The sequence below is a fragment of the Myiozetetes cayanensis genome, unplaced genomic scaffold (genome assembly GCF_022539395.1).
Source record: "Myiozetetes cayanensis isolate MyiCay16 unplaced genomic scaffold, myiCay2020 scf2-11, whole genome shotgun sequence".
In the NCBI taxonomy this organism is placed as follows: Eukaryota; Metazoa; Chordata; class Aves; order Passeriformes; family Tyrannidae; genus Myiozetetes; species Myiozetetes cayanensis.
In genome coordinates, this window is record NW_026087411.1 from 20,232,700 (window position 1) to 20,258,759 (window position 26,060).

A 26,060-nucleotide genomic window follows, 5' to 3' on the forward strand; every position below is an offset into this window, starting at 1 on the left:
CTTGTAAATGGGACCCTCCTGGTTGTGGTGTATAATGATCTCAACTTTCGTTACTCAAATGAGCAACGCTGGAAAACCCAAACACAGAGCTTAGAAGACAAAGGACTAAAATGAAGAGCCCAGAAATCACTTTGAAATCTTTCAAGTTTCACTCTGACCAAGAATCAAAATTGACTTTATATATACTTAGCATAGAGCCAGGTCTTGGAATTACATTAGCAAAAAAAGACTCTTACTACCAAATTCCACAGCAAATTGCAAACAGTTAACCAACCTGAGGTCCATAAATTAAGTACCCCTGCACCTGAGATGCAGAGATATTGTGTCCTGCTAGTTAGCAGTGCATTAAAGTTTATATCCTACTTCCTGAGAAAACTGTGTCTCATCCATAAGAAAACATTCACATTTCCTATAGTGAGTTAACAGTGTGTAGCAGAACTGGTTTGGAAGTCTAATGTCAACAGATTCAAGTGGTCTAGTTACTTTAACTGTGATGCTGGGCTCTTGCAACAGCTATGGCCAGCTGGGTTGGACCATTAATATTACAAAGCCAATACTCAAATACAGAGGTTTTGTGCATTTAATACTCATGTAGGCTAATCCAAAGCAAAATGTGCTAGGAATAAAATTGGGGAAATTTCAGAAGGTGGCCAAATTCACATTTTAGAATGCATTAAGAGAGCTTCCCCAGTTCTGAAGGCCTAAACTGAAAAGCTCTTTAACTGTATAATCTAGACAATGTACGACTCACACAATGACCCCTTTTCCTTTAACACATCATCTGATAAATCATCTGTACTTTGTGTCTCATGTTGAGAGTGTTGCTTGAGTTCTGTTTTTGCTTTTGCAGAAGTCAGGCTTTTTGAAGAATAAAATACAGCATATAATTTCAATTGATTTCTATTCATTCTCTCCCTGAAGAACTGTACATCCAAGATTTACAACAGTCTATGAAAAAATGATGCTGAACTGGCAATACTTTTCCTGAAAAAGAGTGGTTCCAAAATTCAGTAAATGAAATAAATATTCACCTTGATGTACAGTCTTTTCTTCAGAATACACCTTTAACTTTAAGTAAAAAAAAAAAAAATCTGAGTCCTAGAAAAGAAAGGTTTACGTTAAGGCAGAACCAAATTTGATAGAAACTGCCTGGCTCATGTCTGCAAAAGCCAACCTTACTGTAGAATGACAAATCCAGAGGGGGACTCCTTGACCATACTGTCTTAACAGTTGAACAGGGATTCAACTGATTCATGACATCTTAAAGAACTATTAATTTTCTTTTTCAACTTTGTTCTTACTTAGAGTGGTAGTGTACAGGATTTCAGCTTCCTATGTGGCTTTGGACTTCACCACACATTTGTGTGCTACAAGCAGTCACAGCTACTCCTTCCTCCCCTCTTTAGCCAAGTCCTAGTCTGGGATCCTTATGTATCCTAGATGAGGGCCTAATAGAGCACATAATGCTTCTTTATGTGGTTTCAGTAAGCTCCATTACCACCATTTTGCTTTGATAACAGTAAGAACTCTTGTGATAACTTGTGATAATAGCTCACAGTGATGTTTTGGGTACAGTTTTACAGTCAAGATTTGGCTGCATAACCGTGAAATTTCTTAGACTCTGAGTGACAACTGAATGGCTGTGTGAGAGACAAACATGTAGCTACATCTTATGCCTGGACCACTGCATTATTTCTAAAAATGCTTTTTTAAGATATAGGAGCATATCTGGGATGAGATTCATTCCTATCCTGTTAGCTAACATGGAAGTTTGAAGCAAGGAAATAAGATGAACAAATTCTGCTCCCAGTTACACTCAGTAATTGCACTGGTCATTCAAGATCTATGGAATTTGGACAAGAAGCTGTTCATGTGCCAGCAGTGTGTCCTTGCAGCCAAGAAAGCCAGTGGTATCCTGGGGTGCACGAGGAAAGGTGTGGCCAGGAAGTTTTCCTTCCTCTCTACTCTGTGCTGGTGATGCTGCATCTGCGGTGTTGTGTCCAGTTCTGGGCTTTCCAGTTCCAGACAAGGATCTGCTGGGGAGGGTCCAATGAGGGGCTATGAAAATGATGAGGGGAGTGGAGCATTCTGTTATGAGGAAAGGCTGAGGGAGCTAGGCCTGTTTAGCCTGAAGAAGAGAAGACTAAGGGGGGACTTTAAAGATGCTTACAAATCTATAGTGTGGGTGTCAAAAGGATAGGGACAGAACACTTTCAGTGATGCCCAGTTTCAGAAGAAAGGGCAATGGACACAAAATGAAACACAGAAAGTTCCATCTGAGTATGAGGAAAAACTTCTTTACTTCAGGGGTGACAGAGCACTGGAACAAGCTGCCCAGAGAAGTTGTGAAGTCTCCTTCTTCACAGATATTCAAAACCTGCCTGGGTGTGATCCTGTGCAAGCTGCTGTAGGTGAACCTGCGTTAGCAAGGGGGTTGGACTGCATCTCCACAGGTCCCTTCGAATCCCAACTGTTCTGTGATTCTGTGAATTTGGATTTGAAGACGGTTTTATCACTTGCAGCTTCCCCTGAAACTACTTCATCTTTTAAGGGAGCAGATGCTCAGCCCTGCTGATATATGGCTGCAACATATGCCTGTGGATCTTCAAGTTAGGAGAGATATAAATAAAATATGCATGACTTGAAATAATATCATACAACACTATACATAGAGCTGTCTAAGCAAGAGTTCAAATTAGGATGGCTATATATTTATTGAGAAAAAAGAATATTGTAATATTGTTGTGCCACAGGGAAAGAAAGAAGATAGTTAAGTATTGCGTGAAAATCCTTACCAACACCTTGTTGTCTGCCTGCAACTGCCTGATCCTAAAAAGACCTGAAAAGATGTAAAATCTTGGGTAGCGGTACACATTTCTTAAGAACTGTCAGCAGGGAACATGCCAAAAATCCCAGCTGTTCTATAAAAGTATTTGTGAATTGCTTCATCAAAATAGTAATTTAGTCCATAGACTAGAAATGAAAAATTATCTTTTAAAATCCAAATGTATACTAAGAAATAAAGTAAAAGCTATGATTTTTTTACTAAGGTAGATGTTAATGTAAACAGTGCTTTAGACATAGTTGAATAATGTATTCAGATGTCATGGTCAATTCAAATCCTTTTTATTAGAAGTGGCTTTGCAGCTGGCTATAGCATCTGTTGGCTAAGCCAACAGGAAGAGTCTGGAAGTTGGTTTCATCATATTAACACATAAGTAAAATGTCTATGATGCTAACAACGTTTTCAAGTAGCAGGATTTTTTTTTTTTAAATGAGAATCAATTACAATACCTGCCAAGAATTACAGAAAATGCTAAGAAAAACCATTTAGAATATGTATTAGGAAGAAATTCTTTACTGTGAGGGTGGTGAGGCACTGGAACAGGTTGCTGAGGGAAGTTCTGGATGTTCCGTTCCTGGAAGCCTCCAAGGCCAGGTTAGATGGAGCTTTGAGTCTAGAGGGAGGTGTCCCTGCCTATGGCAGGAGTATTGGAACTGGATGATCTTTAAGGTCCCTTCCAACCCAGGCCATTTTATGATTCTATGAAATCATCACAACTATGTTCCAGATAAAAAGTAACATAGACCTTTCCTTGAAAGAATATGTAGTGACCTCAATGCATTTTTAGCACTAGGACAAAAATAGCACTGTATTACTTTCTATTTTTGTAGCTAGACATAATTATAACATACATTGATTAATTATGTTGTGCCATAAAGATCTTGGAAAACTGACTGCTTTTTTATTATTATTTTGTCCTTGCATGCTTGACTTTGATTTGATTAGGAGGAAAGGAGCAAGAGAAAGTCTTTGCTCTGTTTTTGTGCAACCAAGTGGGAAATGAAGAGTTCAGTGTATCTGCACCAGGAATTACAAGCAATTAGAGGACACTTGAATATTGGTTGTAGTTAGGGGGAAATTCTTGATTGTCATAAAATGAGAAGCAGGGTTACATTTATCTACTGCCTTTGTTTTCTACCAATACAAAATCAGTCCAGTAGTATCCTAAATATATTACAGCACATATATATTTAGAGCAAAGAAAGATTTCTTACTCTGGAAATAAGACTGCTGTCTCAAAACATCTCTTGCATTTGCAGATAACTATCAAAAGTAAGAAAGAAGGTATGTATGTTCTCATATTCACAAAAAGAGAGATTAGGTATTTATAATGTTTAACTCTCTCAATTATTAGGAATACTAATTAGAGACAAATATATACTAATAGATAGAAATATTGATATATACTAATAAATAGAAATAAACATATACTAATATAATTATGTATAAAAATTATTTGAATCACAGAATCATTTAGGCTGGAAAAGACCCTTAAGATCATCCAGTCCAACTGTTAACCCACCACTAAACCACTTCCCTAAGTACCATGTCTATATGACTTCCAAATGTCTCCAGGGCATCCACTGTCCAGGGATGGTGACTCAACCATTTTCCTGGGCAGCCTATTCCAGTGCTTGACAACACTTTCCATGAAGGAATTTTCCCAAATTACCAATATCAATCTCCCCTGGCACAACTTGAAGCCATTTGTTCTTGTCCTATTGCTCGTTGTTTGGGAGGAGGGACTGAATCTCACCTCATTACAACCTCCTTTCAGGTAGTGATGGAGAGCTGAAATAGTGATATAATTATATAAATTTTATTAATTATTAAAATTAATAGGGTTTTTTTTAGAAAATAACACACGAAATGTATCATAACAAAAGTAAATAAACTTTTTTTGAGGGGGAGGAAAAGAATACTGCCTTAGAAAGTCATCTTTCTTTCCTTGAAGTATAACTTAATGGCACAGTTTAAGAATCATCTACCCTTTCATCTTTTATTGCTGTTGAATATGGGTCAGTGCTAAACTGGGTTAGAATATAACTCTCTGTTTCCCACTGCATGTTCTGGTTTATGATCTCAAACCCCTAAAATGAAGCCTCGTGAGTAAGGTTTTCATACACTTTCAGTGACTTCTCAAAAGTTCTTCTCTTTCCTACCTGTACTACCTATTTGGGTGATTTTTGACAACAACATATTTGACTTATTTTTGAAGCCCAATCAAGAAATCAGAGCCTCTTAGAAAAAATGTCATACACCTCTAAAAAATGCCTAACACATATTCTATTATAGTGCATATAGAAGCGTACTAGCAAATTTCTCTGGCCAGGGTAGTTTTTACAAATGCAGAAGACAATTCTATAATGAAATGTGATGAGGTAAGTCCCTGCAGCACAACTGATGCTAAAATTAAGCATGTGGCCCAAGAAGACTCCAGATTGCATCCAGATTTGTAGCTGCGTATCCTTTTTTGATTATGATTCAATGAATCTCACATCAACACTATTTCAGTAATAGCCAACATTGACAAAATGTGTCACTTCACAGAAAGTTCTGAAAACCCAGTTTCTAAGAGAAACGTTTTTAAACTACAGATTTTCCTAAGGAGGAAGAATTGTATTTTGATCACAAAGGCCTAAAGCAAATATAAAGATTTTTAAATTTTTTTGTTCTGTTATGAACCTATGATATACTGATTCCTACTCACCTTTTTATTTCCCTACAGAAGCTTCAGCCATGACAATGCTTAAGCGAGTTTCTGAAGCTACACTATTCGGCACTGTATTCCAATAAATAAATTAATAGTACAGAGTTCTTAAAGCTCAATCAAACTGTCCTACAATTTACTGCTGCTTGTGAGAAATATCTAGCAGTATCCTGCTACATTCCTGCCACATGATACCTGCCAGCATGTTAAAAGTGAAAGATCAGCTTACTGGAATTTTTTTTAAGGAAACTGGCATGCACCTCATCAGGCAGAGGATGAAGAATGTAATTTTTTTTGAAGAGTATGACGTCCTTATTAGAGGGAGGGAGGTAAGAGGGAGTGTACACACTATAGCAAGTCAGCACAGTAAATATAAAGGAATGTGTTATTGGAGTATTAAACCTTTTGCATACTAAGGGTCATTGCACTTTATTTGCAGTGATAATACCACAGGATTCCTGGGGTTAGTTTGCATCTGAAGTGACAGTGATTTTTCTACTATCCATGTATGTGGAAAAAAATAATTGCTTCCAATAAAACAATCAAGTTGGGAATCATTTAGGACAGTAACAATTGCTGATTATTAAAATCATTTATATCTTTTTTCTCTGGTTTGCAGTATTCTACATTTCCCTATATAAGCATCATTTATCAGACATACCTGGTGTGTGAATAGCAACAAAGATTTTCTGGTCATGATGAATAGCTCGTTATCCAAAATATTGTCTGAAGTAATATTATGATGGAGCAGAAGGCTCAGAATCTGAGTCTTCTGATCTTCTTTTATCTACTGCAGTAGATAAAAAGTCACATGCACTGTGCATGTTGAACATACTGAACAGGGGAACATTCTGTCTTTAAGAGGAAAAGATGTTATCAATATTTTAGGAGGCTGCCAAAAGGACTAAGTTCTTTCTTAATGAACAGGTATTTCAGAACATGAGGTTCTATATAGGTGAATATTTACATATGGTGGGGAATTATTACCATCATTTAGAATAAGCACAGTAATATATGTGTGGTAGACTTTTTCAAAGACTTCCTTACTAAGTTGTCCCCCTACCCTCTGGTAGTACTATTCAGAATGAAGAAGTGATTTTAATTATATTAATGGAATCTACTATTAATTACAAATTTTATAGACAATTCACTGAAATCATATTAAATTTTTAAAGACAGTAATATTCTGGACCAAAATGTTGAAACATAAGCTATTTACAAAATATGAAAACAAAAGTAGTGCTAGTTTCATATATTCCATAAAAGATACTTATTTATGAAATTTTAGTTTAAAATTGCTTCTTAGAAAAATATAAGAACAATTCCTAATATTTGTGGAACAGGAAAATTAGTTGAAACTGTGATGAGGTCACAGCACATTCTTTAATCTATTACCTTTTAACAAGGAGAAACCTTTAAAACAAACAGGAAGTCTCACACTCAAGCAAAGAAATACTTTTAAAAGTTCTTGCTCTTCATTTACAAACTCTACACACTGATAAGAAGACTACGAAAAAAAAATTAGGATATTGAGCAAGCTGCCTGCTGAACAGCTTTTAATTCTTCACATAAAAGACATAATGTAAACATTTGAAAAGATACTTAAGTTTAGGGAGAAAGACATCAAGCACAAAAGATCCATGCTAATGTTGTCATTAGCAGTTTAGCAAAGTTCAGCAAAATGAGGACAACATGCAAGCTTACTTACAGTGAGGGATTTCACTGGCAGCAGGACAGTTTGTAGATGGGTTTAAACACCAACATTAAAAGGAAGGAATTTAAAATTTTGCAAGTAAGGGAGAAGAAAAGGTCTTCCCTCATTTCATTCAGTTCCTCCTAAGACTTCCCTTCTCTGGTCTTTTCAATCTCTCTTTGTTCCAAGATTGCTTCAAATGGGAGCAAGAGGGAAAGGAAAGCCTGTTTAATTAGCACACCGAGCACAGTGCCATCTTTCACCATGCAGAGGCACACAGGAAGAGGCTCTCACATCTTCCAGAACCCGCTCTCAGTTGGCTCAGTCATCTATGAAATGTTTGCCAGTCTCTCTCCTAGATGCTCTGAACAAATACTGCAGCACTCTGGGGGAACATTCTATATGAATGGGGCAAAAGAACATGCAGAACAATTTCTAACACTTTCCTCAGGAAAGCATTTTATTTTATCTGTTTTCATTTGAAAACAGCAAGAGATTCTTCCACCAGAAAAATTTTCCTGTTGCATGAATTTCATTAGCATATCTAGGGAGCTCAAGCTGGGTACCAAATGGTACAACTTACATTCATGTATATATTTTCTGCTATATGTCAAAGGAGTTGGCTGTATCTTGAGAATACTATAGTTCTGGCTGATTCAGCACAGTGAACAATCCATAGCCAAACACTCAGAAATACAGGCTTATAGCAGGGAATTATGACTTCCATATCAGTCGTTTTTATTTGTAAAGGTAAAAAAAAATAAAAAAATCACTGGCTTATGAATGTCAGATCAACTGAAGTTCCCATGCAATTTCTTACTCATACAGGATAATAAAAATACATCACCTGTTACAGAGAAATGCACAACAACTCCACAAATGATTGTGGGTTTATTTGCAGATCTAAAAACAATTTTGTAATTATTTTCCACACATTCAAGATTTAAATTCATTTTGCTAACAAAATAATAATAATTAAAAAAAAAAAAGATGGGATTTATCTGTCTACAGCATACTGTCTTTAATGTTTTCCCATGATAAAGATATTTCCATAGCTATAAATATCTGAGATCTTTCTTTTTATAGTTCAGAGAAAGTGTAGAATTGCAAAACATATCCTAAATATTTATAAAATGGAGCAATGACATGGAACATAAAAACCCAAAATCTTAAGAGTGTGTACTATGCTCAGCATTTGGTAAGTCAATGTTTAGTAGTTTACCTATGACAGCATTTTAGGTGATATTTCTGAGAAAATAAAAATACAAAAGATGAATTATAGGTCTCTAGAAAATGCTATCATACTAAATGCGAAATTTAAGAACAATCCCAAGCTTTGGGTTCAGTATCTAACATTACCAGAAAAGTGAAATTCCCATGAAGCAGTGCTTGTCACCATGGTAACCTTGCAAGGTAGCACAAAAGGGTTCATCTTTATGCAACATGATTTTATAAAATCTATCATCCTAAATGTGACAGCATGTACTATCTTTTGGGTCTGCTGTGACACCACAATGCATATGAGTTATTAAATATAACCAATTCCTCATTTATTACCAGTCAAAGACATTACCTTTTAAATGCAAATGTTGAAAATTAAAATGAAGGGTGTAATCAGTAGAGCTTCCCAACCTTAAATTATCACAGGGAGACTAACAATATCAGCTTGCCAACATTGTGTTTTAAATATACTTTTAAAATATTAATACTAAGATCTATGCTTATTTTTTGACAACTGTGACATGACCTTTAGAAGTAAAAGTAATAAAAGCAGTATGACCACAGTCTTTAGAAATAAAACCCTATAATCTCAAAGCATAAAAGCTATACTAATAGGTGATTACAAAGGGGATTACAGTGCAACCTAGTGAGTATATCTTTAACAATTCACAAGGCACAGGTTTTTACCACATAAATGTAATTTATTGTACTTAAAAGCTGTTTGAGAGAAAGGTTACCTGGCAAAACTGCATCATGTGCTCCAGGTTAATTTGATTCAAGTTATTTTCTACAGAATGTCTAATTGTGAATGGCTCTGCCTATTGATCTCTTGCTAAGATCAATAAATTTTTTCCATCTCTGTGAACCACACAGAGAGAAGAGAGAAAAAAAAGGCTTATAATAGATTTCTTGCACAGAGGCTGCTATCTCTCTTTTTTCTTTTTACCCAAGTGTCATTTCTTTTCCATACAGTACAAAACCTCTAAGGGAATTAAACTAAAGTATGCAAACTGTAATGAATCATAAACTTTCAAATATCGTGTAGAGATCTTATTTTTCCTAATGTTTTTGCTCTTTTTTTCCCCCATACAACTTGTATAAATCCATAGAAAGATATTTTAAATGACCTTGAGGATGTCAGAACATGCACAATATTGGCTTAGTGAATATAAAGAAAATCCGTTAAGTAACCTTCTTCTCATGAAATGGCACCATAAAATGAAAATTATCTTGGTTTTTTTTCCCATATTAGGGTATAAGCTTTTGAACTCAGGCATGGACTCAGTAATAGAAATATACACCCTGATGCAAGTGGTTTCAAAGGTTTGTTTTGTAGGTTAGTGTGACTAACAGTCATGTCTCTTATGTAAATGTCTTTGTATGTCACCAATACAATTCACATTCTTCAGAAATAACCTGTTCAAAGAGAACTAAAGTTCTGAGAATATAATTAGACTAGGGAAGGCACAAATGTACCTTTTAAATAAATATCAAATATAGTCTTGATAAGGAGAGAAGGTAAAGTCAACATTATCTGTAGAACCATCTTCTCATTTAAGCACTTTTTGAATTCCAAGTGAATTCATAAGGGAGGAAAAACTGAGACAAATGCTGTGCTATGTGTAGTAAGGGAAAGACAGCACTTTTCCAGTCTTGGTACACCCTTTCACAGGACTGATAACAGAAAAGGGACTATTATGACAGGTTAGCCAGTTTTCTGGGACTTATCCCAGCAGGAAAGGAAGCCTTGCATGGCATACAGTTGGTAAACAGGCTCCCTGGCACCACTTCACGTGACACTGCCATGAAGAAGAACCTCCCTCAAGAAGCGCTGCTTCCCCATTAATCCCTTGATGCAGTCATGGGACATTTGAAGTTACATAATTTATCATGAGTACCTCTGAGGTGGCCCGAAATTCGACAGCAGCTGAATTAGATCCTAGCTCCTAGCAGAATTTATGAAACAGAATAAGCTTTCATAAAATATACCCGTTGGCTCTTTTGCCCTTTTCTTGCTCTCCAATTGCTCACATGAACATGGAGTTTTATAAATGTGCAGCTAGGATCTCATTCTTCAAAGTGATTATGAGCAATGAAAAAAAATCTCCAACAGAATCTAGAGAAAAATAATATAAAAAGTCTGTAAGTGACATCCACAGCCTTCCAGCCTTTTGAAGATAACACCTTGAAACCGTTATTGCTGCTGACCTGACATGCATAATGCCATGACTAAGATTTCGTGTTGAAGCGGTTGTAAATTGGATAGCCAAGATTCATCCACATTAATCAAAGAGTTGCTGCTCCATTCCCAGAGCAAAATTGAATGGGGAATATGTAAATGTCAAATACAGCAACTTGGCTTTGGGTTGCAAGACCCAGAGCATATTTTGTTATTCCAATACCTCAAGACTACTCAGACTTCTAAACCACATATTTCTTATATCTTTAAAAACAAAAATACAAGTTATTTGGATAAAGAATAATAGTTAGAGGTTTATAATTACAGCAACCAAAACTGAAATAGTATTGAAAACCTGTTTAGCACATCTATGTTTTTCCTTGCATCATACAACAAAGTTTGATTGACCTTTTTTCGGGAAGAATATGATGAGTAACAGAATCAATTGTCAGATGATTCTCAGCAATTTTATCTTCACTACAGCATATTCCCAGCTCTGAAAGCAATTTCTTCTCAGCATTGCTCATATTAAGACTGTATCTTAAATACTAGAGTATCGTATCTGTGTTCTAATTTTAATAAAGTAATTAACACTAACTGCTTACTACCTTTGATTAAGAAATTATTTATAATACTTGCTGAACTTGATAACTTCACAATATAATCTCATTTATTCTCTACTATAAATGTCTGACCTATTCTATTTCTGTGACTGGGGTAGTTTCTGCATGCTTGTGCAAGTACCATAAGTGTGAAATGGTAATTTTCTTCCTATGTATTTCACATATGAAAAAAACAAAGAGAAAATTTATAATTATTCTTTAAAAGTTCTGTAAGATGTATGGCTTTAAATAATGAAAAATAATAAGGCTAAATTGCCAAACTCATTTTAATCAATAAGAATTTTGCCATAGACTTCAGTAAGGGTAGGATATTGCCCTTATAGAGCCTAGCTAATAAACAAGATCACAGCCAAATTATTGATTAAATAAAATAAAATTAAAATAAAATTAAATTAAAATTAAATTAAAAATAAATAAATAAATAAATAAAGCTCAGAGAAAAAAAGTCAATATCTTTAAAGCTTTGCTGTTTCTGAGTAATCTAACTTTAAATTGAATAATTCAATTAAAAGCTTTGAAAAGGAATTTATATAAACACAAAATTAGTGACTGAGTTTTTTACTATTCAATCTACTGCTTTATCACACTGATAGTAATATATCAGTTTATTATAAACATTTAAACACCCCACACTTTTCTAGATTATACCACAGCATAAAGTATATTTTAATGACATAACCTGCCATAGCCCAATGTCTCAAAGCCCAAAGTTAAAAACATTCCTTCAGCACCTATTGAATATTTCAAGGCATAGATTGAGGGATGTATATTTCCATTCCTTAGAAGTGGAGAAGAGAGAATGCACTGTACAAGAGAGATAGATCATGGCAAAGCAATACTGCAAGTGGAAAAAAAAAAGCAATATCAAGTCAATAGTAGTATTAGTTATATTGATGACCCTTTTCATTACTATCACTCTGAACACAAAACAAATTTCTACCATATCAGCCTGCCAATAGTATCTGTGGGCTGCACGAATGTAAGCAGGTAGGGCCTTTTTCCATTTTCCTATGAGTATTTCAATAATAAGAGCAGCACTCTCAATTTACCTCAGAAGCAAATTAGTAGCTGGTTTCATGGCAGAATATTGGCTTTTCCAGAGTTATATACAATTACAGTACCTTTACAATAAATAATACACAGTCTTCCCCTGTCTACTCCCTTACAAATTTAGAGCAATTAGTGGCTATTACCAAGAGATGGACTATGAAAAATCTTCTGACTGTAAAGAAACCAAGCGTTGCATCTCTGTACCACAGCAACAACTCATCTGACTCAGAATTCACCGCAGATAACCGTGCTCTTCAGCAACTTCTGTCTATTGAGGGCTCCCTCTTGGCGGAAAGGTGCCTTTTGAAATTAGTGGTCTATCCTTGACAGCCTCTTTCATCGCTTTACCACAGTGGACTTACTGCCTGACATATCTTTGCCTACACTTCTAGCGCCACTTTCCTGGTGGCGCCATGCCTGGCATCTGACCTGGACATAAGCCATCAATTGTTTGTCCTTCATTCCAAAGACAACATTAGAATAGGAGAACTTCAACAGAAGATTAAAAAAAAAAAAGTGAAATTGTGGGAGAAATACTGGCTTTGCCATCTCTGCCCTTATTTGGATATATAAAACTCAGCGGAAACCATGGAATCATCAAGGTTGGCAAAGACCTCTATGATCATTAAGCCCAATTGTTGACCACCAGCACACAGCTATATGTGAATTCTTTCTTTGAGACAACTGAAAACTAGATCATGACATAAATAATAGGATATTAGGATAATAGGAGGTGGATCTGTCATACAAAAAAAGTAGTTATTAGCTTACATTTGATAATATAATTCATATGCAGACTCTCAACAGATTTGTATGGCATTCTCCCTCAATCCAAACTTCTATACCAATAACTCTCTTCTTAAGGAAATTATTACATCACTGCAAGCTGATCTGTAATTCTAGAAAATCACCTCCTTCCATTTGCAGAAGGCTGTATTTGATAGTCAAAAGAGAACCTCAGACTTTTCATTAAAAGATGATATGCCGAACTCAGTGCATTGCATAGCACATCATTCAGCAAACCTCAGTTTTCACACTCATTGACTTTTATAACAGTTGATGAATTCTGAACTTCTGAGTAACTTTATGCCCCACATATTCTAGGCTGACCAAATCCTTAAATCTTTTCTGAGTGTGTCTCAGTCAGTAGCAATAAAAAACGTGTGTATGTGAGATTACGCTGTCCCTCTAGTGTTTCTGTTGCCTGTGCTGGATCAAACTGTTTCATGGCAGTGACTCTGCTCACCATGCTTTAGTTAAGGCTCCATGCTACAGCTCAGTGCTACTCCTAGCTTTGGTATTAGCTATGATGCAACACGTCAGTGCAGTCTTCATCTGTTTAGGCCTTCTTTCAAGACCCTCAAGAGGCAAGAAAGTAGAGGTCAAAGGCCTAGCAAAGACCTTGTCCATTATTTTGACTAACCGAATGGTAATATAGATCACATTGCTTAAATCAGGTTAAAAGTCTATAACTGTTTTTGAAATCACAGACACCTATTTTCTAGGCTACTTTGAAATAAAACGTTTTAAGAAAATTGAATTCAAAGAGAACAAAATCTACAAAAACCATGACAAGGCTATGGCCATGGGTGTGCCTTCTTAACATTGTCATGTTGGAATGCCAAAATTGAGACATGTGTGAATTCACAACGTAGATTTTGACAAGCACTGTTTAAAGTCTCACAACCTTTACTCATCCAGTTCTTCACAGTTTTCATTTCTTCACAGAGTTCCCAGTACTAAAATTCCCACAGTACCCAAAGGCACTTAATGTTTCTCCATGTCCTGCAGAGCAATACTGTTTGCTAAACCAAGAGTTGTGAATTCTGGTGGACAGGATCTCTCTAGCCCTTTGGTTAGATCTCTGTTAGTGTTGCAAGGCTTAGGTCTCCTTTGTAGAGATGGCCTTCAATATGAAAAGATTTTTTTTCTGCAAAATTGATGGTAAGAAAGATTGACTGCCTCTGGATGTATAATTCAGTTTGAAGTATCTGAAAAATGTTACTGAAAATCACCTCTATTTGCCAAAAAGCTGACAAGCTATTTGCACAAAACCATGGAAAGAATTCTGGGAGATGTCAATAATGAATAGGATAAATGTTCTCCAGCTTGATAACTAAAGGGAGTTTGCTGATACATTTTAAATGCATTCAGCATGCTCTAAAGTCACTTTATATAGATATTGCTCCTGGATTTATAAAAAAAGAAGCAGTTCTGAAAAAGTGCTACTTTTGTTTCAGATTATTTGACATTTTAATGATGTATATAAGTAATGTTTGAGTATATGCAATGTATGTATGCTATTTCCTCATAAAAATTTTAGACTTAAAAAATAGTGAAAGTTGTTTATTTTTTCCATGTTTAGATATAAAAAAATTCAACATATTTCTTTAGGGGAAATATAAGTGTATGGGCATCATATTCAAACACATTATTATATAATAACATACTCTACCTATTCCCTCCTCTTCATTCTATTTTCTTATACATTTATATTTCATATTGGATTTGAAGCATTTGTGTTTCAAGGTCTTTTAAATAATGTGGTTATGAAATAAACATCCAGAAGTACCTAGATACCTTATAGCACACGTAAGTTTTAGGTATCTTCATACTTTTAAAAAGCTATCACTAAATGTTTATGTTTTGGACAATCAGAGGTTATTTTATCTATTTATTTGAGTCTAAGATATACAAAATGTTATAAAAATTTTGGTGGAAACGGACAGAAGCTTTATTTACATGTCAGTGGTAAATAAGGTATGAGGTAAAACTGGTTTTGACTGTTTCAACTTCCTGATTTTAGAGGCAGAATTGTTTTTGCTGACTTATGCCATCTTTTACTTCTTTCTTCTTTCTTCTGCCACCAGTATCAACTCTTGAGAGTACCCTGTTACTTAGTTTTGTCCACGGACCTAATCTGGTTAGGCAAATATTATAGACCTCTGCTCAAGATCTAGAGGTGTTTGTTTTTGTTCTTTTTTTTCTTCATTATCCTTCCTCTTGTAGAAAATAAATAAGGTGGTTTTATTACAAGCAGGAGTTTTCATAGTTGCCTTATGTGGAGATGCCTGGAAGTTGTTTTGTTTGGGGAGTTGGGGAGTCATTTGGTGGTGGGGGACTGGTGGGATGCCTGCAGTTACTTACTGCAGTTACTTATGCGGGCTTGCAGTTGTTTGTGGCTGCTTGCAGTTACCTACAGTTACAGTGTGAAGGCGGCCAGAAAGCATCTAAGGCAGGAAGACCAGTCTGGGCTCACTGCCGAGGGACCACGTGGCCCAGGATAGGGAAACAATATGATACGTCGGGAAAGACAACCAATGGACTGACAAAAGAAGGTGCGAGCCGGCCCTGAGAGACCCACTTGAATACAAGAAGAGGGGCTATATCACCTTTTAAGGAAGAAAAGGAGCGGGGCTCGCCATGGGAAAAGCGAGTGGTTTTGTAAATCAAGAAACCTTAAAGGGACTCGTCCCTCCCATTCCCGTGGTGCTCTCGGACTCTGGCATGAGGCTGACTGCACCCAGAGTGCTGAAAATAAAGTTCTTTGTTTCACTTTGTTTGGCTGTCTTTGATCAGAGATATTTCTTGCACTCTCAATATAAATCTACTTCACAACATCCTTCTTCTCAAGGGGTCTGAAAGCACATATGCTACAGTACATACAGGGTTTTTTTATTCACTAGATTTGAAAAGATTCTTTGCTGATGTGCAGGGGATGATCAAATCAAGCCTCTAGCCTAAATATTTTATATTACTTTCAGATATATGAGTTAAAATACAGTAATGAGGGGAAGAGAATGGTTGAAGTAAGCCTCTCTCTCTCAAAAAATGTTGTCATGAACTTAATAAAAGTAATTTTGTTATTAAATCAATTATGAAAATTGAAGATATGAAAGTGTTGTAGTTGAAATGCCTTTGACAAAAATATAGCATTGTTGAATTCTGATCACACATCAAAAGTGACAGAAATGCATAAGCAGGGTTTTTCTTTTTAAAGACTAAATGAACAACTAGATAGCTTGCATGAGGCACATCTTCCAGATCTCTCAGGCATTTTTTCTGTATTCTTAAGCCAAGTAAATACCTTGTTATGCTGAAGGATTGCCAGGTCTGGGTTTTGCACTTCTAAATTATGATCCACTCCCACATCAACAGCTCTTTCGCCTTCCCATTCTTCTAAACTTCTCTTCCCCTTCCTAACCCTTGCAATATAAATAACAAAGTGGATGGGTGGTTGGGCCTACTGAGTATTGGAACAGTTGGTCCTAGGAGAAAACATTTTGCAGGAAATAGCTATGGTATTTTAAAAACTTGGGAGCAGTTACCTTACCTTTCTCCTAGCAACGGGGAGACACAGTCAGTAGGAGAAAAGAATGGAATAATAAAATCTTTTATGTCTGTTATTTCTATGGCTCTTCAGAGCCTTCCTGCCTTCTTTGAGACTTCACAGACACAGGTAGTTTTCAAATTCGCCTAGGAAAAGATTTAAATGCCAGGACACAAAATTTCCCCATGTAGTTTTCTACTTAATGCCTTAGCTTTTCAGGGAAAAGTTTTGAATACAATAACCCAGAACAAGCTGCTCTTACTACCTTGTGCCAGAAGTCATTGTCCTCCCACGCTGCAAACATCTCAGAGGTGCTACAGGTATTTAATTAGCAAAGTGCTTCACAAAAGAAAGATAAATATTCACACTATAAGGAAAAACACTGTCTTTCAAGAAACAAGAGGGACAAGAGATGCATAAAGTTTTAGTAGAATTTTGATCATCTTTACTCAGCCCTTTTCACATTCTCTGAGCTTTCCACTTAGCATAAGAAAAAAACCTTCTTTCAGTGCATATTCACACTACTGCCTTGATCATAGGAAAACAGAACACCTTCAGTGCACGATAATTAAGTGCATCTGTAATCCAATTAGTAATTCATTGGTCTCCACACAGGTAGTGGCTTTGTTCTTAGACCACAGAAACCCTGTTCATTACTTAGTTTAAAAAAAACTCAAATAATCAACCCCACAAAAGAAGGAAGAAGGAAAAACAGCCCAAATGCAACTTGCATAACTTCTAAAGAAAGCTCAAGTACAGAAAGAAATAATGCTAATTTAAGTAATAATACACACCTATCAACAACGTTCCAAGTTTCTCTTCTTTCTTGCTTGCTTTGTGATAAATTTCTCTTCCCAAACCATCCTGATTGGCACTAATGTCTGCTCGGTTTTATTCTTAGTGCCTCCTTACAGACAAAAACCACTACAATAAGCTTAAACACTGAAGCAATCAGAGGAGTTCCATGTAGAGTTACTAAAAAGAAATTAATCTAGCTTTTAAATCAAAGATACAGCAACTCTGGAGTACTGGAAAGCTATTTTTCCAAATAACAGGCCTGGGATTGAGTGTACTCATTTATGTGAATTTGAATATTACAGTCCAACATAAATTGCACAAAATGAGCTAATTATAACTGCTGGAGGGTTTGGGGTTGCTCTTTGGGTTTTTGTTTTGTTTTGGTTTGGGTTGGTTTTTTTTTGCTTTTTGCTGTCAATTACTTTGTATCAGCTTTAAAAAATACGATAGCATCCTTGTAGTGACATTTCAATATGCCCTATTCTCAAGCACTTCTAATAAATTAATTATCTGAAAATATCAGACACTGCCAGTTCTGCAGGATGACACTAAGATAGAGCAGGAAGATGCTCTGAAGTCCCCACGCTCACCAAACAGCAGCACAGGAGGAACCATGGGTGTGCAGTTGAAGCCTGTTCCTCTGTGCAGCAACAGAACTGTTTGAACACAGTCCAAAGAGATGGAAAAAGAGCACTCATTTTTTTCTTACATGAGCAGTCTGAATGCCCAGTTTCCCACTTCCCTATGGCTTTTCCCCACAGAGCAAGTTTACTTGCCTCCTGTTTACTACACACAGAGATGCTTCCATATTATGCATTGAGTAATTAATGGTGAAAAATTGTAGCAGAGACATTTTTCCTCAGAAAAGTGAATATGCTATTGTATTCTCTCAGTTGTTACATATTCAGCTGCTTGTAGATATATTTTATCCATTGCATTAATAAATTGTCAAACAGTAACAAGATGTTAATAACCCAGAGTCTGCCTACAGGGCGTGTAACTGAACAGTTGCAATGAGGTATAGAATATATACCTCAAAAAATTGGCTTTCTTCCTTCTTTCTGATATTAAACACGTATTACAAGGGAAAAGTTTGAAATTCTTTTAAACTAAAAATATTCCAATTTCATTGAATTAAATAACTCCTTAATTTTTTTCTTATGTTCTAGGAGAAACTACACACTCCCATTTGTCTTCTTGAATTTTAGCAAATAACAGGATCTTTTCCTGGCTACAGTAAAACTGAAGATTAATAAAGTATTTGAAGCCTTCATGAATAAAGATAATTCTGATGTAGAATAATAAGTCCTTCAGTAAAGTAGCCTATGATTCCATCCTCTCCTTTTGTGTGAGCACATTGCAACTAAAGAAGACAATTTACAGTGAATATATATTTGAATGATGAGGTTCAAAGAGAAACTAAATATTAGAACACTAAATTCAGTCTTTAAATTAAAACTCTGGTCTCATGAGTTTGAATCTTTCTTCTCACTAATTCAGCGCACGCTTGTAAGACTGCATTAGCCTCTAGTTTATAACACTTCCTAGATTAGATCACAATTCTATTCCTCCTTTACTTTGTCAGCTTTGTATAAGCATTTTTCACTGTATCAAACAGCCAAAATGAACAGCTTAGTTTTGCTGAACACATAATTCATAACAATGTTTTGTCCAGGGTTCATCTGGTGTATCAGTAACTCTATAACATGGTAAGTTCATTTCTCACATTATAACTCAGTGACCCCCATACTCTGTTGTAAATGTGTTATGAGAATCTATGTAAAATAAAAATACCGAATGGTATAACATTCCTGAAAATGAGATTAACTGTAGCATTCAATTTAAAGTATTCAAAATACATAACCACAGCAAAGTGATGGAGTTTGAGAAGGATTAATCTCCTTCTGATTCACACTTCCATTCATGTTTGAGGCTTTTCCATGAAGGTGTTTCAGCTTTCATGTTGCATTCTTATGTAACATAATCCCACCTATACAAGAAATGCAATAACAGTATTACTAATAAAGTAAAATGGGTGCGGCTCTTCTCATGTCTCACAATTTTCTTACATCTTATCACAGTAATTTCTCTGTTCTCTGTGATTTATAGGGTTCAAGGCCAGAAAGATTGTTTTTGAATGTCTAGTCTTATTTCCTGCATAGTACAAACTACAGGCTGTCAGATAGTACATAAGAGACCTTCTCTTAAACAATTTAATGGCTAAGAACCTAGGAAATGTATTTATTTTTAGACTTTCTGAAGCCTGCTCTTCTGACTTGGGTCTCAAGAGTATGCCAACTAGGTAGAGAAGTATAGGCGCATTCTTACCTCCCAAGGTGGATAATTAGCATGACCTAGATATATGTACATTTCTGAGAGTTATATGTACTTATTAAAAGCTATAGGGATGATATACAGATCTTTTAGGTGTTTTGAAAAGGAAAATATTAATTAGACTTTCAGTTTACTTTTATAACAGCTCAATAAATGCAGAATTTTCAAAAAACTCTTTTTTTAACAAGCCTGTTCATTTCAGAGACAACAGAAATGGATAGTTCTGTTAGCAAGGTGTAACTGTCTCATCTACTTTAGAACACTTAATAAATATCAAATACATGTGTTTTCCTGGAAGAGAGAATGACACATAATAGTAATTTATGAAAACAGACACATTAGTAATTTTTATTACATATTTTTCACTATATAAAACTTGAGATAGAGGCATTCTTGAAAGGTAAACTCATAAAATACAGAAGGTTTTATTTATCTGTGTATATTTATCTGCCTACATCCTGAATGCAGCTACATGTACATATCTAAACATGTATGTACTAATAAAAATTGTTGAGGAATTTATCCTTTAGAACTGTAAATGACTTAATCTGTTTTACTCCATGTATTCAGTGCTTCCCAGCAATTTCAACAGGAATAGAGGAATTTGTTCCCTTCTCTGCTCTGAGGAAGTATATAGCAGTCAACTAACAGTGGAACTTAGGTGGCTTTTTGTAATGTTCAGAATATAGATTTGCTACAGATATATTCCTGTCTCATACAGGATATACGACTATGTGTGAATATAACAGTTCTATATAGATAAATATATTGCTCAGTAATCATACATAATTACCAATTTCCAAGTTTACTTTTGTTGCTCCAGTCTTGTACTTCGATACTTTCATATGATTCTTTCCTGAAATAAAAATTTTCTCCTAATAGACTGTATTCTTATTTGAATAATTCATTGCAGAGAAGTATAGAGAAAAAAAATCTGCTAAGGACATTTAAAAAATCAGTTCATGACTGACAAAGACATAACTGCGTTTTCATGTGTTTGAAGGTGCATAACGATGTAAGCACCTTGAGGGATACCTGCAAAATTCAATGCACAAGCATTCAAGGGAAACGAGAGCACCAGTTCAGTACTTGTACCACAGTGAGCTGGGGGTGTTTAAATTAAAATAGAAATTTGTGAAATCTCGCATCATCTTTGTGATGATGTAAACATACACTAGTGTTATGTTACAGTTCAATAGAACTACACCCAAATGACTCCTCTAAAATGGAAAACTACGTAACAACTAGTCAGTAGTTGTAGTTGATAAAAGTAATATCAAATATCCATTTAAATAAGTATCCATTCATAGTGCAAATAGCATTGTCAAAGAGGCATTTGGTTTTAAAACCAGTTTATGCTTTGTTTTGCACAGGTTCCACAGCAAAATCACAACTTGTATGTACACAAACATCATTTTTGACGGTGATTTGCCTGTAAATGAGCTTGGTGACTTATATTTTTGGATTTCTTATGGACTTGGGCAAAAACTAAAGTATCTTGTAAGACCAAGTTATTAAGCAGAGCGATTAACTGAGAAAATCAAAAGACCAGCTTGTATACCAGCAAAATGTCTGTAATGTCCTTTTTCTGAGACTGAAAGCACTTATCTGGCACTTTTTTGATATAACCCAAGTTCTTTCTAATAAAGATACTCAGTGTCAGTGAAGTAGGAAATCAGGTAAATTATTTCTGACTTTTAGTCCTAGAGAGAGATGTCACTGTTGGTTGGGAGTGGGGTCACATAAGTACCAATGTAGTGGAATCTCTCCGGGTTCTCAGCTAAAAATTATGCTTTATAAGCAGAATATTAATGGTCACAGAAAGATATTTTGCCTCCTTTCCTTTGGGTGGATACTTCTGAAAATGGGATAGCCATAGCTCATGATATGAAATTGAGGACAGACCTACTAACTAAGGGTAACTCCAAGGGAAAATTTAGACTTATACTCACTCACTGCTGAATTTTACTTTCCAGGCAGACTCCCCTCTGTCTGAAGAATATGCAAAGGTAGATAAAATAAATTAGACCCAGCTGCTTTTATTTCCTCCCACCCCCAATACAGAGAAACTACTCAAGTCAATGCTATGATGCCAACCGTGCCAGGTGTGGCCTACCAGTTTCTCTGGTAGCCTCTGATTATCCAAGGTTGCTTCTATGCAGCTGTATTAGTTGCCAGTGAATCAGTCCAGATATTGCCCTTCTTTAAAGAACAAATGTCTACCTTAAGCAGGCAACAAAATGTACCAGAATATCTAAGTCACAACAGCAAATTACAAAAACAGACTTTAAATGAAATGCTATGCTGATCAAAAAATTATTGTGAGTACCAACAGAAAAAAACCCCAGAATATAGCTTTAATGAGGATAAAAATTACTTCTTTCACTGGAATAAATGAATTCAATACAGAGATTCAGTCACTTTTGTTTCCTCACAAGTCTGGAAAAAAGATATCGGGATAGCAGGTTGGTATCTATGGAAACCATTAAAAGAAAGATGAAGGTAGAACTTCACAGCAAAGTCCACGTTCCATGATCCATACTCATTTCCTATGAAAGTCTCCTCCTTTGTGCTCCTAAATTTCCCAGTTCATAGCACAATTTCACTGTTCTACTGATACTTAATTGCTCTAGGTGAACCTTGAAGTAAAGTTAGAAAGCCACCTTCGAGCAATTAAGAATGTCAGGGTTATAGAAGGACTTGAATATCAAGAAAGAGATCCATTATTAGTATCAGTTCAAATTATACTGTTTAATTTAAAGACTTTAAAGAAGACTGGATAATTCAAATTTCAGTTGTTTCTAAGTAGCTTGGCATATTATTACAGCCAAAGAAAATTATTATATTTAAAGAGTAGGTTAAAAATTTTGTGTGTAGCATTTTTTTTCTACAAGAACAATCAATTTTGACCAGACTATTTAAAAATTTTTTCGATTCTTTTGCAGGGAGTCATTCGTGGTAGAAAAATATCACTATCACCTGCATTTAGAGAGCACAGTCCACATTTTCAGTCATAGCCATACAATTTTAAAGTGATTTTCTTAAGAGTTCTTCACTTTCTTTAAATTTAGTTTCTTTAGAAATTGTGATTGTTTACTCTGGAATTTAGTATGCCTGCATGTAGACAAATCTTAGAAATGTTTGAAAACATGCCTTTGTAAGGCTCTAATTTCTTCCCACTTAGCTGGTGAAACTCCTTTGAGTGTGATTGATCTGATTAATGTTAAAATCAGTTGAGACTTCTGTGCCAAGTGAGAAGTACAATAATCTCCAATTACTTTTGATATTCACTGAAATAATAGAAATTAGACTCTGTTGGGCTCGTTTGTTTAGTTGCTCTTGTAGATTTCAAGGACTGAATTTTATCCTAGGAAAGTCATAGCTGTAGTGCAATCTTAGAGTGAAGCTGAAATCTTTAGTGTCACTCTACCTATTTATCTGGCTCATAGGAAGGTTTCAGGATATTCTACAGAATATCCAAGGAATACACCTCTCTCAAATATCTGTTTCATTGGAAATGCCTACGAAATGTGTATAAAATTCTCATGGAATTTCACTGTGCAAAAAAGACTTAGATCACTGCAGCTTTAAATTCTCATTTGCTGTGTACATTTATATATATATATACATACACATTAAAAGTTTGTGTTAAGGAAGACATGCCTAGTTTTCCTATTTCTTTATTGCTTACCTGCCAATTATTTTTTTTACCTTTTCAGAGTGACAGCTTAACTGTTTTCCATCCTCAATAAAGCCCCTCATACTTTTTGGCCTGAAATACATATCCTTCATGTTGAATGAGATCTAATATTATTTTGAAAGGTTTTCTGTCAGCATACCCATCTTCTGGATGCTAAAAATGGAGCCTGGTGTTGAGGAAGCAAAAATCTTAGATATGTGCTATCTTATATTACAATGTTTTCTGGACCCAGCAGAAATCTACACTTTTGCAAATATAACATTTCTTTTACATTAAATCCCTCACAGTTGCACATTTATTTTCTTTCCGCTGAATCAACAGATCCATGACATATATACCTATGCATATATGATACATGGTAATTTGAGTGACGTCAGAATGATTCAGAATATGGTAAATGCTTTATTTTGGTGCTAGAACTCATGGTGTGGACTGGACATGTGGACCATGTGGTAACTTTATTTTAAAATACATGTGTTCCCCTTTCTTCAGAAAGTTTTCTTAATATTTGTGGCAGGTCCATACCATTTCTTTTCTTACTGCTGATCAGGAATCAGCCATCTCAGATATTTTGGGTACATGTGTCTCAAGGGAGAATTTGCATTTCTGTTCCTGATGTCAATTGGTTTCTTCTAAGCCATGTACTTCAGACAGAAAACTTCTTCATGTTCTGCTACAGTTTTTCTCCTTAGGGACCAATAATTGATGACATTTCAACATAAAGTTGAGTTTGCATCTTCAAATTCCAGGGTTGCTAGGCATCAGCCACTGAAGTGCAAGGAAATTACTTGCTTCAGTGCATCACAACAAACACTAAATGCACAGTTCGTTATGATATTCAACAAAAATTTGAACATATTGACCATTAAAATATAAGGATAGTATAAATAATTATTGGAACATACATATGTAGGCAAAGGGACATGGGTTACACAAGAACCGCAGCCTCTATTTAACTATATTTATGAGGTTCTTTGGGAAAAAAAAAGTCATTATAGAACAGATATTATGTGTAGCTACTGTTCTTTGGAGTACTTTGAGGAGCTTTATATTTATAGTTCATTAATTTATTAAAAAATGTAATTCTCATTAAAAATCATGTTAATTTTATACAAGACTTCAGGATGTTTAGGACCTGTTAAATTGAGAATAAATTTTTAAACATTATTTTATCAGTAGAAGGAACTATGATACTGAGCAGGGAAACACAAGTTATCCATTCTTCTGCTGTAATGTCACTTAGAAACAAACCATTTCAGTTACCCGACCTTGGCAACCCCATTATGAGCAAAACTCCTAAATTAACTCACTTCAGTTCTAGCAGTGAGTCTTTCAAATAAGCTGCTATCACCTAGGATACACAACTATGTGAACAAGTACAGAGAGTCAAGAATGCCCTCCATCCACATTTTGCACTTGCCAGGCAAAAGCCAGCTGCAGTTGAGAAGGCACGTAACAGAATCCAAGTCAACAGGGCACTGAGCCAAAAATAATAAACTGTGCTAGAGCTCAGGGCTGTACCAAAGCATTTACATGGCTTCTGGACTGTTGGTGGCTCAGGTCAAGGAAGGGTGGAGGATGGATGACTCTCAGACCCACTTTGAAGCAGCTCACACAAAAGCAGATGAGAATAGGATACATTTTTCAACAACCCATGGAGGAACAGAGAGTGTAAGGGGCCAAGGCAATTTTAATTCTTTGAAAATAGAGCAAAAATTAAAGTCATCAGAGTAAGATGAACTTGTGGTCTCAGTAAGGTTAATGACTGAATTCCACATAGTTTGATGTTAGGAGAGGTTACTGACACAAGGTGATGTTTGTGTAAGCACTACGTAATGACTTAAGTACAACACACCTTTTTAATGCTCATGATTATTTAAGGATTTATTCATTTTGCTTTTATTTTTCAGTGCCCTAATTTTCCAGTTGTCAAATGAATTGTGTGACTGATAATTAACAAGTTAGGGGCATCACTCTGGTGTTACAAATATTGTATGACAGCTTGTGCAATACAAAACTTGCCCTCCTTTGGCAAGAAGTTGACACATATAAATTGCCATTCTAAAGTCTTTCTTCAGCATTTAAAACAGCACATTAAAAGCCTCTAAACTAATACAATAAATTGCAGTTGTACTATCAATCTTTTGGTAGAAACACTTATTGTTCAGCTGGCTAACATTTAGTAGTTTGTTAGGGACCTGAGTGATTCATGATTTAAAGCTGCACATAATCTCCAAAGTAATAGAACAGAAGTATGAACAAAGTATTTAGGTATAGAATGAGTAATATATGTAGTAAGAAGTAGGCTATTTACATAGAAATAAACTACAGATAAAAATATGCATAGGTTTAAGAGAAGTGCAATATAAAAAAGGAAGTAATAATGTCACTACATTATAGTTTCTGAATTATAAATTCTTTCCATTGCTCATCAAAAGAATATGAAAAGGAGGAGATAGGCTTTCTAAAAAAACGAAAAAGAAATAAATTGAGTGCTTTGCATTAGCTGCCATGTAAGTTTAGTTGTATTAGAATTAATTACAAAATAATTCTGCATGACTTTGACGAGGTAAGGCC

At 35.4% G+C, this 26,060-nt stretch overlaps 1 protein-coding gene across 29 annotated transcripts in view; it reads right to left on the reverse strand.

Annotated features, from left to right (window-relative positions):
- Positions 1-26,060, reverse strand: part of NRXN1 (neurexin 1) — a 703,850-nt gene that overhangs the window by 590,819 nt on the left and 86,971 nt on the right. The window contains exon 1 of one of the 29 annotated variants that reach the window (XM_050314527.1): positions 7,264-7,284. The exons of the other annotated variants lie outside the window; for them this stretch is intronic. The gene's annotated coding sequence lies outside the window, so the exon portion shown is untranslated. Of the gene's footprint in view, positions 1-7,263; positions 7,285-26,060 lie in introns of those variants that run through there. 29 annotated transcript variants of the gene reach the window in all.